This window comes from Cupressus sempervirens, chromosome 3 (assembly GCF_028749045.1).
Source record: "Cupressus sempervirens isolate cs-2001-9-10 chromosome 3, ASM2874904v1, whole genome shotgun sequence".
Classification (NCBI taxonomy): Eukaryota; Viridiplantae; Streptophyta; class Pinopsida; order Cupressales; family Cupressaceae; genus Cupressus; species Cupressus sempervirens.
In genome coordinates, this window is record NC_143120.1 from 83,202,058 (window position 1) to 83,216,110 (window position 14,053).

Here is a 14,053-nt window from a genome sequence, read left to right on the forward strand (position 1 = left end):
CATTCTATTTTTTTATGATTATTTTAGAATAGTGAATGTAATTCTTCTTGAAGAAAAATCTAATGCTTTTCAATTATTTAAGTGGTATTTGGCAAGAGTTAAAAAGGAAATAGGTAAGAGTTTGAAGTTCTTGAGATCTAATAGAGGAGGAGAGTTTTTTTCTAATGAATTCAACATATTTTTCAATGATAGAGGAATCAAAAAAAAGATGTTAGCACCTAGGAACCCTCCCTAGAATGGAATAGTTGAAACGAGAAACAAATCAATAATGGATTGTACTAGAACACTAATGATAGAGAAGAATATATCACAAAAAATACTAGAGAGAAGCTATATGTATGTTAGAATTCTTTTAGAATAACTAAGAGGGGGGGTGAATCAGTTATTCAAGGTCCAAAGAGCCCTATTAATACCTTTTAATGAATCCATACCCTTTTTTATCTGTTCAAACTTAAATCATTCATATAAGAAAATTACTTTAAATCAACATGCAAAGATAAAACATTCAAGATCAACACATGACACAATGATTTACGTGGGAACCCAATTTGGGAAAAACCACTAGTAACATGCTAATTGATTCTCACTCTTCTGAAGTGATGCCCTATTAAGAGCCTGCCCTATTAAAGGCTTACAACACACTGTTAAATGTGACCTTGTTAGAGGATTTCACCAAACTGTTAGGAATGGGCCTTGTTAAAGGTCTTTAGAACATCCACTTGGAATGTCACCCTGTTAAAGGATTTATCTAATGGCTATTAAACCAACCTAAGTCCATAGGATTTATCTTACTGTTACAATTGCTAGAAAGTAATGATAATGGTCTACAACATACTTTGCAAATTTCAAATCACTCTTTCAGTTCAATCCTTATGCTTGGCTTTAATCACTTCAGCTCTGACTTGCTTGTCTCCCTCTCAAGCTTCATCTCCTTGAGTCTTCTTACTCATTTTTCCAATGCAATCATCCTTGTGGTTGTCTATCCAAACAGAGTTCTTCAGCATTTCATGCTTTAATGTTTGACCACGGCTCTCTCTCTCACTATCCCCTCGTTTTCACTCTCTTCCTCTCTTTTTTTATTAACTTATGCCTTCTTATATACAAGTCTGATTTGCCTTTTCTGCTCAATTCTCCCTCTCTAATTTTAGGGTTTCAAGATGGATTAGGTAGGATACAATGTATCTACCCCATATCTTGTTTTCTTTGCCAACTGTATCTTAAAAATGTTCTACATGGTGTACTGTGCCACCAACTCATCATTCTTATCTTTCTTTTAATTCACAAATTTCTAGATAACAACTTTGTCAGCTTAGATCTGGCGAATCTTCGATTTTCTAAATAATGCAACAACTCAGCATTATTGAGTTAATGGTGCTCGGCACCTCTGTGTTGCTCGGCACCATTGAGTTACTGGTGCTCGGCACCTCTATGTTACTCAGCATCATTGAGTTAATGGTGCTCGGCACCTCTATGTTGCTCAGCACCTATACCTCCTCGGCACTTGGTTCTGCTTGGCACTTGAACTTGCTTGGCACTTAACTAGGAATTTTCTCGGGTCTTACTAGCTGGCTCAACACTTACTCTCTAATAAACTTAGTTTGAGCTTTACAAAAGACTTAGCTAAAACCTTAGATCTTTGATATGTTTCAGTGTGCTCATTCTTTGTATCTTTTAGTATGCCATCCAATACACTGTTTCATTAATGGCTTGACTGATCCTTGTTCTTCATTACAAAATCATAACTTCAACCTTTCTCTAAGTGTTCTAGTTACATCTTATTGATTGCCTCCACCTTGACAATCTACTAATTGATAGTATTTGGATCACTAAAGCAATTGTCATCCCTGCAAGTAGCAAGTTTGACATCAATGACAAAACAATGATTGAGGAAATTCTTTACCAGTTCCATATATTATTCCAACAATTGTTCTTATGATTATTTCAATCATTTCCAACAATCTCCCTCTTTGGCATTGATGGAAAACCAAACTAATCAAGTAATCAATTCAATTACCACCAAGATTATATACGTTGGCTTGCTGGATTTTCACTAATAATCACATATATCTCCCTCTTTCTATATATCTCTCTCTTTCTTTGCATTGATCAGTTTCTAGCATATTTCACCCTCTTTGACATAAATGCCAAAGATGTAGCATCTTTATCATGCAAAATATAAGATTTGGCTTCTTGTTGTCTCTCTCCCTCTGTCACCATGCTTGTGACTAATTTGGAGTTTCTATTCCTGCTATCATCCTTTGCATCAACCTATTAATATTTCAATGATTTATTCCTGTTGATGCAAGGCAACTTCCTTGTTGCCTTAAACTGCTTGACTTAGGGGTATAACCCCCAGCTTGCCTCTAAGATATTCATAAGCATCCTTGGGCAATGGTTTGGTGAAGATATCTGCAGTTTGTTGCTTTGTGTGAATGTATTCCAACTTCACTTGTTTGTCTTCTACCAATTCTCTGACATAATGATACTTTATTGCAATATGCTTGGTTTTTGCATGCATCATTGGATTTTTGGATATGTTTATATCACTTGTATTATCACAATACAATATAATTAGTTTTGTTACTTTTTCTTTCATTCCATTCAATAGATGTGTGAGCCATACAATATTTGTACAATTGACTGCAGCTGCCACATATTCTGATTCTATAGTGGACTAGGATATACATGTTTGTTTCTTGCTAGTCCAGGTAACCAGCCTTTTGCCTAGAAATAATGCACCTCCACTTGTGCTTTTTTTGTCATCAATGTTTCCTCCCCAGTCTACATCTGTATATGCATTGAGTTGAAATTTTCAATTATTTTTGTAGGATAGACCAAAATCATCAGTCCCTTTGAGATATCTCATTATTCTTTTTACCGCTATGAGATGATTTTCTTTAGGATTAGCAGAGAACCTAGCCACTATTCCAACTACTAATGCTATGTTTGGTCTACTATGTACATCATATTGTAGTTTTCCAATCATGGATCTGTACATTGTTTGATTGACTTCAGCTAACTCATCATTTTTGGATAGCTTATTCTCTGTGGCCATTGGTGTCCTGCCTGGTTTGGATTCCTCCAATCCAAATGTTTTAAGAATTTCTTTGATGTATTTTGATTGTGCAATAAATATTCCATGTTTGAGTTGATGATCTTGTAATCCAACAAAAAATTTGATTTCTCCAAACATAGACATTTCAAATTCATGTTTCATTTTGTCAACAAAGCCCTTGTAAAGTACTTCCTTACCACCAAATACTATGTCATCCACAAAAATTTCAGATACAATAATGTCTTTACCTTCTTTAGCTTTGATGTACATGTTGTTGTTATCATTAGTTCTTTCAAATCCAATTTGCACTAGATACTTGTGAAGTCTCTCATACCATGCTCTAGGTGCTTGTTTCAAACCATAGAGTGCTTTATGTAACTTACACACCATATCCCTATTGTTTTCATCAAAAAATCCTTCTGGTTGTTTAATGTAGACTTCTTCTTCTAGTATACCATTTAAGAAGGCAGATTTTACATCCATCTGATAGACTTTAAAATCTTTGTAGGCAGAATAAGCAAGTAAAGTTCTTACTCCTTCCATTCTTGCAACAGGAGTGAATGTTTCTTAATAGTCTATTCCTTCTTCTTGAGCATAACCCTTGCATACTAATCTGGCTTTATTTTTGGTAATCTCACCATTCTCATCTAGTTTATTTCTGAATACCCATTTGGTGCCAATCACATTCTTGTCAGTTGGTCTGGGAACCAAACTCTAGGTTTTATTTTTTCTTATTTGATCAATTTCTTCTTCCATAGCTTTATACCAGTCACCGTCTTGTAATGCACCATATATTGTCTTGGGTTCGAATTGGCTAATCAGACATGATTCATGTCTTAGTCTGTTCCTTGTCATTGGTCTTGCATCTTTGTCACCAATTATTTGTTCAACAGGGTGATGTCTTTTTACATATTTGGATAATCTTGGCTCTGTCCTTGTTTCCATGTTTGATCTTTTGGATTTAGGATCACTATGCTCTTCATTTTCAAGTTGTTCTTCATCATGTATGCTATCTTCAGAATCGGATTGTGCATTTTCTTCATTTTTTAACTCGGCTTCTGAATGCAACTCGGCATTCACTGGTTGTGAATCGGCTGAAACTGACACTTGTTGTTTACTTTCAATTTGATTGAAATCATCCTCATCAGTAGTCATTCCTTCATAAGAATATACAAAGGTTCTGTATTCTTCCATTTTCTTTGGTTCTTCAGCTTGAACTTTTGTGTGCTCATCAAAATTTACATTTGCACTTTCCACAATTTTGTTAGTGTTAATATTCAAACACTTATATGCCTTACTTCTTGTGGAGTAACCAAGAAATATTCCTTCATCACTTTTTGCATCAAATTTTCATTTCTAACATCATTAAATATAAAACATTTGCAACCAAACACTTTGAAATGTTTTATATTTGGTGAGTAACCATACCATAATTCAAAAGGCGTTGTGTTTGTACCTTTCATGACTTGTACTCTGTTTAATGTATGGATAGCTACACTTATAGCTTATCTCCAGTATTTTAGAGCAACATTCTTTTCCATCATTAATGTTTTGGCACAGTCAATTACATATCTATTTCTTCTTTCAGCAATTCCATTCTATGGGGGAGTTCTAGGAGCTTGTGTCTATCTTTTGATTCCATTGTCATTGCAGAATATCTCAAATTCATTTGATGCAAATTCACCACCTCTATCTGATCTTAGACATTTCAAGCTTTTTCTAGTTTCCTTTTCAACTCTGGCCACATACCACTTAAACATTTGAAAAGCATCAAATTTTTGTTTTAAGAACATAACAGTCCTCATCTTGGAATAGTCATCAACAAATAAGATTATGTATTTATCTCCTCTATAGCTTTGTATTTCCATTGGACCACATAAGTCAGTGTGAACTAACTCAAGTATCTCTTTGGATGTATAGCTTTTGCTTTTGAAACTTGACTTTTTCATCTTTCCTAGCTGACATTTTTTACACATGACATTATCAGGCTTCTTCAATTTTGGTAGACCTCTGACTTTCTTCATTTTACTGATTTTGACCAGATTGTCAAAGTTGACATGACATAATCTTTTATGCCATAACCATTCATCATCAAATTTTGCAAATAGACAAGAAGCATCATCCATATCAAGGTAAAACAAATTACTCTTTGTTTGATCTCCTTTTCCTATTAGTTTACCATCATTGTCATAGATTTTTGTAGTTTTGTTTTCAAATTCCACTTTGCAACCTATATTGCCTAATTGTGAGACACTTAGTAAATCTTAGTTTAATCCTTCAACATAGTATGCATTGTCACATGAAATTTGGTCTGTGAGCTTAATGGAACCTTTTCCTCTGATTTGACATGGAGCATCATTACCAAATCTAACACTATTTCCATCATACTGAGTAAAGTTAACAAACTTACTTTTGTCTCCTGTCATGTGATGTGAGCATCCACTGTCTATGATCCATCTGTCATTCTTGTTTATACATGTCACCAGTGTTGTGGCTTCTTCTTCATTAGATTGGTCCTTCATGGCTACATAAACAACTTCATCATCATTGTCATCAAAATTTTCTTCAACAATATAACACTTCTTAACTTTTTCTTTGTAATCTCTCTTGTCATCATCTCTTCTGTTCTTGTATTTGTTACCTTCCTTGGAATCCTTTTTCTGTGGACATCTTGCAGAATTATGACCTACTTCATTGCAATTGAAACAAATGATAGGCATCTTGCCTTTGAATTTTCCTTTTCCCCTATGAAATCTTCTAGCGAGCAATGCTTCCAATTGTTCCACATCTTCCTCATCAGTGCTGCTATCACTAGATACATACTTCATTTTTCTTCCTTTCCTTGATTTCACTTGTTCGGCATCTTCTAGTGATAGCTTGGCCTTAAAAGTAGATTCAACATTTTCAGGTTTGTAGTTGTCAAAGTTAGATAATTCAAATGTAATGAGTCTACCTATTATACCTTCAAAGCTTAGGTTATTTCCTGGTATACATCTTAGCTCTTGTATTGCTAATACTCTAATAGAATAGATAGGAAGCAAGGTTCTTAAGAACTTACTATTAATAGTATCTTCATCCAGTTGACCATTCAAGCATCTTATTGCACTTACCACTTGCTTTATTCTTGCACCATACTGAGCAACATTCTCATTTTCTTCCATTTTCATGTCATCAAATTTTCCTCTGAGACTTTCTCTTTTTGCTCTTTTTACATTATGATCTCCTCCATAGATGTCTGACATGGCTTTCCACATTTTGAATGCAGTGTCACATCCTTTGATATCATCAAATTCAGCATAGCTAAGTGCAGAGGCAATTTCAAGCATTGTCTGGTTGTGTTCTTTCTTTTTTTTCATGTCTTTGGCAGTAGGAGCACCTGTTGGATCTACATGTTCAATGACAATTGAATTTTGGGCATAATCTCCTATGGATCCAAGATGTAGCTTCATCAAACTTTTCCATGCAACAAAGTTTTATTTGTTGAGCTTGGGAACTTCTTTCTTTGGCATTTTGATCTTTTCTGCTAGTAGTCCCTTTAAACTGAATCAACAGTCAGGCTCTAATACCAATTGTTAGAATTCTTTTAGAATAACTGAGAGGTGGGGTGAATCAATTATTCAAGGTCCAAAATGCCCTATTAATACCCTTTTAATGAATCCATACCCTTTTTTATCTGTTCAAACTTAAATCATTCATATAAGCAAATTACTGTAAATCAGCATGCAAAGATAAAACGTTCAAGATCAACACATGACACTGTGATTTACATGGAAACCCAATTTGGGAAAAAACACCAGTAACATGCCACTTGATTCTCACTCTTCTGAAGTGATGCCCTGTTAAGAGCCTTCCCTGTTAAAGGCTTACAACACATTGTTAAATGTGACCTTGTTAGAGGATTTCACCAAACTGTTAGGAATGGGCCTAGTTAAAGGTCTTTAGAACATCCACTTGGAATGTCACCCTGTTAAAGGATTTATCTAATGGCTATTAAACCAACCTAAGTCCATAGGATTTATCTTACTATTACAATTGCTAGAAAGTAATGATAATGGTCTTTTGATCTGACATAACTTACAATATACTTTGCAAATTTCAGATCACTCTTTCAGTTCAATCCTTATGCTTGGCTTCAATCACTTCAGCTTTGACTTTCTTGTCTCCCTCTCAAGCTTCATCTCCTTGAGTCTTCTTACTCATTCTGCCAATGCAATCATCCTTGTGGTCGTCTATCCAAACAGAGTTCTTCAGCATTTCATGCTTTAATGTTTGACCATGACTCTCTCTCTCACTATCCCCTTTTTTACTCTCTTCCTCTTTTTTTTTATTAACTTATGTCTTCTTATATACAAGTCTAATTTTCCTTTGCAGCTCAATTCTCCCTCTCTAATTTAGGGTCTCAAGATGGATTAGGTAGGATACAATGTATCTACCCCATATCTTGTTTTCTTCGCCAATTGTATCTTAAAAATGTTCTACATGGTGTACTGTGCAACCAACTCGTCATTCTTATCTTCCTTTTAATTCATAGATTTCTAGATAACAACTTTGTCGGCTTAGATTTGGCGAATCTTTGATTTTCTAAATAATGCAGCAACTTGGCATTATTGAGTTACTGGTGCTCGACACCTCTGTGTTTCTCGACACCATTGAGTTACTTGTACTTGGCACCTCTGTGTTACTCAGCATCATTGAGTTACTGGTGCTCAACACCTCTGTGTTTCTCGGCACCTATACCTACTCGGCACTTGGTTCTACTCAGCACTTGAACTTGCTCGGCACTTGAACTTGCTCAGCACTTAACTTGCTTAGCACTTGAACTTTCTCGGCACTTGAACTTTCTTGGCACTTAACTAGGAATTTTCTCGGCTCTTACTAGCTTGCTCGGCACTTACTCTCTAATAAACTTAGTTTGAACTTTACAAAAGACTTAGCTAAAACCTTAGATCTTTGATATGTTTCAGTGTGCTCATTCTTTGTATCTTTTAGTATGTCATCCAATACACTATTTCATTAATGGCTTGACTGATCCTTGTTCTTCATTATAACATCATAACTTCAACCTTTCTCTAGGTGTTCTAGTTACATCTTATTGATCGCCTCCACCTTGACAATCAACTAATTGATAGTATTTGGATCACTAAAGCAATTGTCATCCCTGCAAGTAGCAAGTTTGACATCAATGAAAAAACAATGATTGAGGACATTCTTTACCAATTCCATATATTATTCCAACAATTGTTCTTATGATTATTTCAATCATTTCCAACAATGTACAGTAATCTATACATTGAACCACATACAAGTTAAGAAATGTATAAACATTATAGCCTTTGAGTTATGGTATGGGTATGCATGCAATGTGAAGCATTTTAAAGTATTTGGACAAAAATGTTATATCCTTGTGATTTCACAATGCATGCCTCATTTCTTGTAGAAATGGGGACCCCATAGTGAATTTTCCCTATCAGGCTCCTACTGTTGAGCCCTAGTCATTTTGGGGGTGAATACACAAAGTTGAGTTAAAATTTTGTGGAAGTAAATTCCTTGGAATTGCACCTCTTAATAAATGGCTACCCAATTTGTTAGAATCAAGTACCTATTATAGTTCAGGTACCTAATCTGTATTCAAAAATTAGGCACCCAATTTTTGAATATGGATTAGGTACACAAATCGTGATTTCAAAATTGGGTACTTGATTTTGAAAAAGTATAAAACCCAATTTTTTGTGGATTTTTATTCATTTTCACCCTCATTGTGAAGAGGAGCCTGATTTTAGCTTGGAAATAGGAGCCTATTTTTTCATTTCCACTATCCCTCAACTATTTTTTTTCACTCTACTAGGTATTTAGTTTTTTTTTTCTATCATTTTTAAAATTTTTTTAGATTTTTGCTTTATAATTCCATCAAATAATTTCTTTTTTTGCATGTTTAATAGTTTTGAATATGTAAAATTCTACATTTCCATTGTTAATAGTTTTATATTTAAATTATTGTATTTGTTCATTTAAATAGTTTTTCATTTTCTCATTTAAATAGTTTTTTATTTGTTCATTTAAATTTTTGTTTTGAAGATGTTCATTTAAAAATTATTATTTTAGATGTTTTGACGTTTTTAATAAAAGTTAAAGTGATGAATGACTAAATAGATGTTTAAATTGTTTAAACATGTAACTATATTGATTTTTTAGATTAATTTCAACTAAATAGCAATTAATTGTAAATTAGTTTGTTGTACACATTGAATACATGTATATATTCCTAACCGCACCATATAGACACTAAATCTAAGTGTAAATGTAAACCATGATGTTACCCATATTCATAGCCTCATATCCTAAACCAATATTTCTAAACTTAACCAAGTTTAATGAACTCATACCCTAAAATATTATTTATAAAACTTAACCATGTAACCCTAATCTTGTAGTTTAAGGTGATGTATGCATGTTTGAATTGAATATAAATTTGAAATTTTATGTAGATGTATTTAATTTATAAAAATTGGTAAGTGTTGAATTATTCACATATGTTCACATGTATGAATTGATAGTTCATTATGTGAAAAATTTAAGTTAGAATTTATTTTAGTTTTTAAATAATAAATAATCAATCTTTATGTATTATAATAAATTCTAAATTCAATATATCAAATAAGAGATAATTTAAGTAATTTTTCTTTATATAAAATGATCTAGAGATATGTACATGTATATATGAATGTAACTATAATCCTAAGCCAAACTCTAATCCTAACATTAACTAAAACCCTAATCTTAAACAATCAAAACCAAATCCTTAACACAACCTTTGCCCTAATTATGACATAATCCTAGATTAGATCTTAAATTATATTTGTGATTTTCATTAAATCATGTTTCCCTTCCAAATCAAATATAAAATTAAATATAAATTTGATATTTATACATTTTTTAAAAAAGTGATATTGCAATAAATACAATTTTAAATATATAATTAATATAAATTTAAATTTAAATCTAATTTTGATATAAATATCTACTAAATAAAAATAAAGATTTAAAACCTTTACCATAAATACAAATTAATTAAAATTTAAAACTTAATATATTTGATATAAATATTAATTAATAAAAAATAAAATCAATACTATTGAAACTATAATTATTGATTCATGAATGCAACTCTAATCTTAAGCCCAACTCTAAAATATTGATTCATAAATGTAAAATTTTAATTATAAACCCGAGATTCATGAAGGTAACTATAATCCTAACATTAACTAAAACCCTAATCCTAAACAACCATAACCAAATCCTTAACACAACCTTATCCCTAATTATGACATAAACCTAGACCAGATCTTAAGTTCTATTTATGATTTTAAATAAGTCATGTTTCCCTCCCAAATCAAATGTAAAATTAAATATAAATTTGATATTTATATTTGAAAAATGTGAATTTTCAATAAATATAATTTTAAATATATGATTAATTAAAATTTCAATATAAATCTAAATTTGATATAAATATCTACTTTAAAAAAAAACCTTTATCATAAATAGAAATTAATTAAAATTTAAAATTCAATATATTTAATATACATATTAATTAATTAAAAAAAATCAATACAATTGAAATTGCAAAATATCGATTCATGAATGTAACTCTAATCCTAACATTAACTAAAATCCTAATCCTACACAATCATAAGCAAATCCTTACCACAATCTTAGCCCTAATTACGACATAAATCTAGAATCTTTTTAAAATTCTATTAAATATTATTTTTAATAAGTCATGTTTCCCTTCCAAATCAAAAAATTACATATATATAAATTTGATATTTATATTTGGAAAAGATGATATTGTAATGAAGATACTTTTAAATATATAATTAATTAAAATTCAAATTTAAATCTAATTTTCATACAAAAATCTACTAAATCAAAATCAAAATTTAAAATATATATCATAAATAAAAATTAATTAAAATTTAAAATTTAATATATTTGATATGAATATTAATTAATAAAAAATAAAATCAATACAATCAAAATTGTAAAATATTGATTCATGAATCTCTCTCTCTCTCTCTCTCTCTCTCTCTCTCTCTCTCTCTCTCTCACACACACACACACACACACACACACACACACACACACACACACACACACACACATTATCTATCTTTTTGAATTATTATTATTATTTTTTAAATGTACCATTCATATTGACTTAGATTTTAGTTTGGTTTGTAATGATTGTTTAATTTATTTTATCATTTAGTTATTTTTAGAATTGACATTTAAGTTGATTTATGAATTTTTTTTTGGTGTATTATTTTATGATTAGGCTTAAATTTTGTATAGTGTTCAATTGGCCTTAAGATTTAAGTTTACTTAAGTGTTTAACTTTATTTTAGTCTTGATGTTATGGTTGTATTTGGTGTAGATTAAGATTAAATTAAATTTATTAATAGAGTTTGTTGTTTGATTATTATCTTTTTGATTAAATTAGATTCCAAGAAAGGACATTTAGCATCCACTTTTATTTAGTCTTCATTTTTAATATTATTTAAGATGATATATAATTCCATATAATTAGTTAAAGTAGGTTTTGTTTACTATCCTTTGTAGAGTTTTGTATGTTTATGATTTCCATAATGTTTCTTTAATCCAAATATATGAACTCCTCTTTTTGTTATATCCAAGTAGTTAAATTTGTACATTAGATGTAAATTGATATGGTTTTAAAGATGTACATTTATATAATTGATATTTTAGATTTATTTTATTAAATAGTAATTTGTAAATTTTTATATTGTTTAAATATATGCAGATTATATTTGGTGCACCCACCCCCTCCCTCTCCCCTCTATCTCCACCTTGACCTCCACCTCCACCTCTATGACTACCTAGTACTCCTCATCCATCTATTGCAAAGGATATGAAGGAGAGCATGGTGTGCAACCTTCATGACCTCATGTGAGATATTTAGACCATTAGGTGTGATGCCCACCTCCCACCCTCCCACCTCACCTACTTTTCCTTGTAAGTAGTATGCAAGGCATTGTACACTCTATTGAGAATTTGGATAGTGAAATCGATAGCTTTAGACTATGAAGGAAAAACATGTGTGCCTTCTGTAATGATGGCCTATCTTATAGAGAGGTCCATCAACTCAAAATAAATAAAGAGCATTTTAAAAGATATTTTGTAAACCCTAAGATGGATCCTAAGATTAGTGAGAAGAAGCCTCACATTTCTATTAGATGTTGTAGGCTTTTGCATATCAGGGAACTTTTTGGGAGTAGTAGTGGATGGTAACTGACCATCCACCACATGCTAATCATGAGGTGCCCATGTACTTCCTTAAGAAACTACAGGCTGAGTTTGAATTGGGTTTGAAACCTAATTATTTTGATATTAGAGCATTTTACGGGGTTGGTGGAGGGATGCCTCAGGATAGGCTTGGGGTAAAGCTTAGCAATAATACGAGGAATCATAGATTTCCTTAGCCTCTTGTACTACTTCCTGCACTAGTTGTCCTAGGGCCTCTCCATCATCAAGTAGTATCATCTGCTCTTACTTCATTGAGTGCCATTTTGGGAAATTTAGTAGAGAAGTCAATGCAAATGACACATTTTTTACCACTTGGATATGTTTGTATTAGTTGTGGAGGTATATGCAGAGGCCCCTAAGGTGATGATGATGTAGCAAAGGATGACCATGATGTAAAGGGCATTGGTTTTGATGATGAGGCATACTTTGCTCATGGTGGTGGTAGTGATGAGATTGATGGTGGTGGTAGTGATAACATAATCTAAGATCATAGGCAAATAAGTTTATTTCAATGTCATTTTGTGGTGGGAACTAGACTCCTAATTTCTAGCATTTTTTAGCAACTAAAAATTTATGTTTAAAAAATAGGAAAATATATCATTTCTTATTCCAAATAATTACTAAAAAAAAATCCTAGACTTCATCCATTTCTAGACATTTTATTAGTTTACTTCATTTTCAAATTCTAAATAATAATACCAATTTTATGTAATTGAAGGTGAATAGTTATACTTTTATTAGCCTTTTCCTTTGTAAAATGGTGACATAGGTTTGTACTTTTACCCATGTATTATAAATTATAGGACCTCACGACTGCCACATTTAGTAGCTTTGACAGTGCACCTCCTCCTGCTATAGAGTGATGACCATCTCACATGGTATTATTTTTCTTAAGTAATAAATATTTAATTTATTTGCAAGCTATATTTTGAAACCCATTTCAATTAAGTAGGTATATATTTTCTTTTCAGGATGTGATACATGATGCCCTATAGGATGTCCCATGTGATGAGATAAATTATCTTATATAGAATGATCCATCTGAGTCCTCTTTACATGGAGTAAAGAGGATTGCAAATCAGATATATTAGGTCTTTTGGCACCTTTAGATTGTATTTTCATGACACATCTTGTTTATTCTGATACACATTGTATTATGACAATTAACTGTATTATATGTATTATATTTTTATGGGTTCTTATAGTGCTAGTGTATGTAGTATCAATTATTATGTTATCATGTTGCAAGTATGAACTATTTTCTTTATTGTGACATATTTTATTCATGTTATGACACATTTTGTTAGTATATGTTACATGAACAATAATTTTAATAATTTTAATTAAATATAGGAACATTAATTTAAACATGTTTGAATGTAAAAGTAATAAAAAAATATAGAAGGTGATTACTTCAATTGACAAAGAATTTTTAATATCAAGTGCACACCTTTAACTTTCAAATAGAAGTGAACTATATTTTACAGAACTAAAATCATATAAATTTTAAACAAGTGAGTTCATATATATGTAAAACAAAGTGAAGGATATAAATAGAAGTGCATTCCCATTTTAAAATGTTTACAACATGTTTTGATTTCAAAATAAGTAATTGGTTCAGCACATTTCTTCAACTGAAGTCCTGCAAAATAAAATTTTAAAACAAAAACGTGT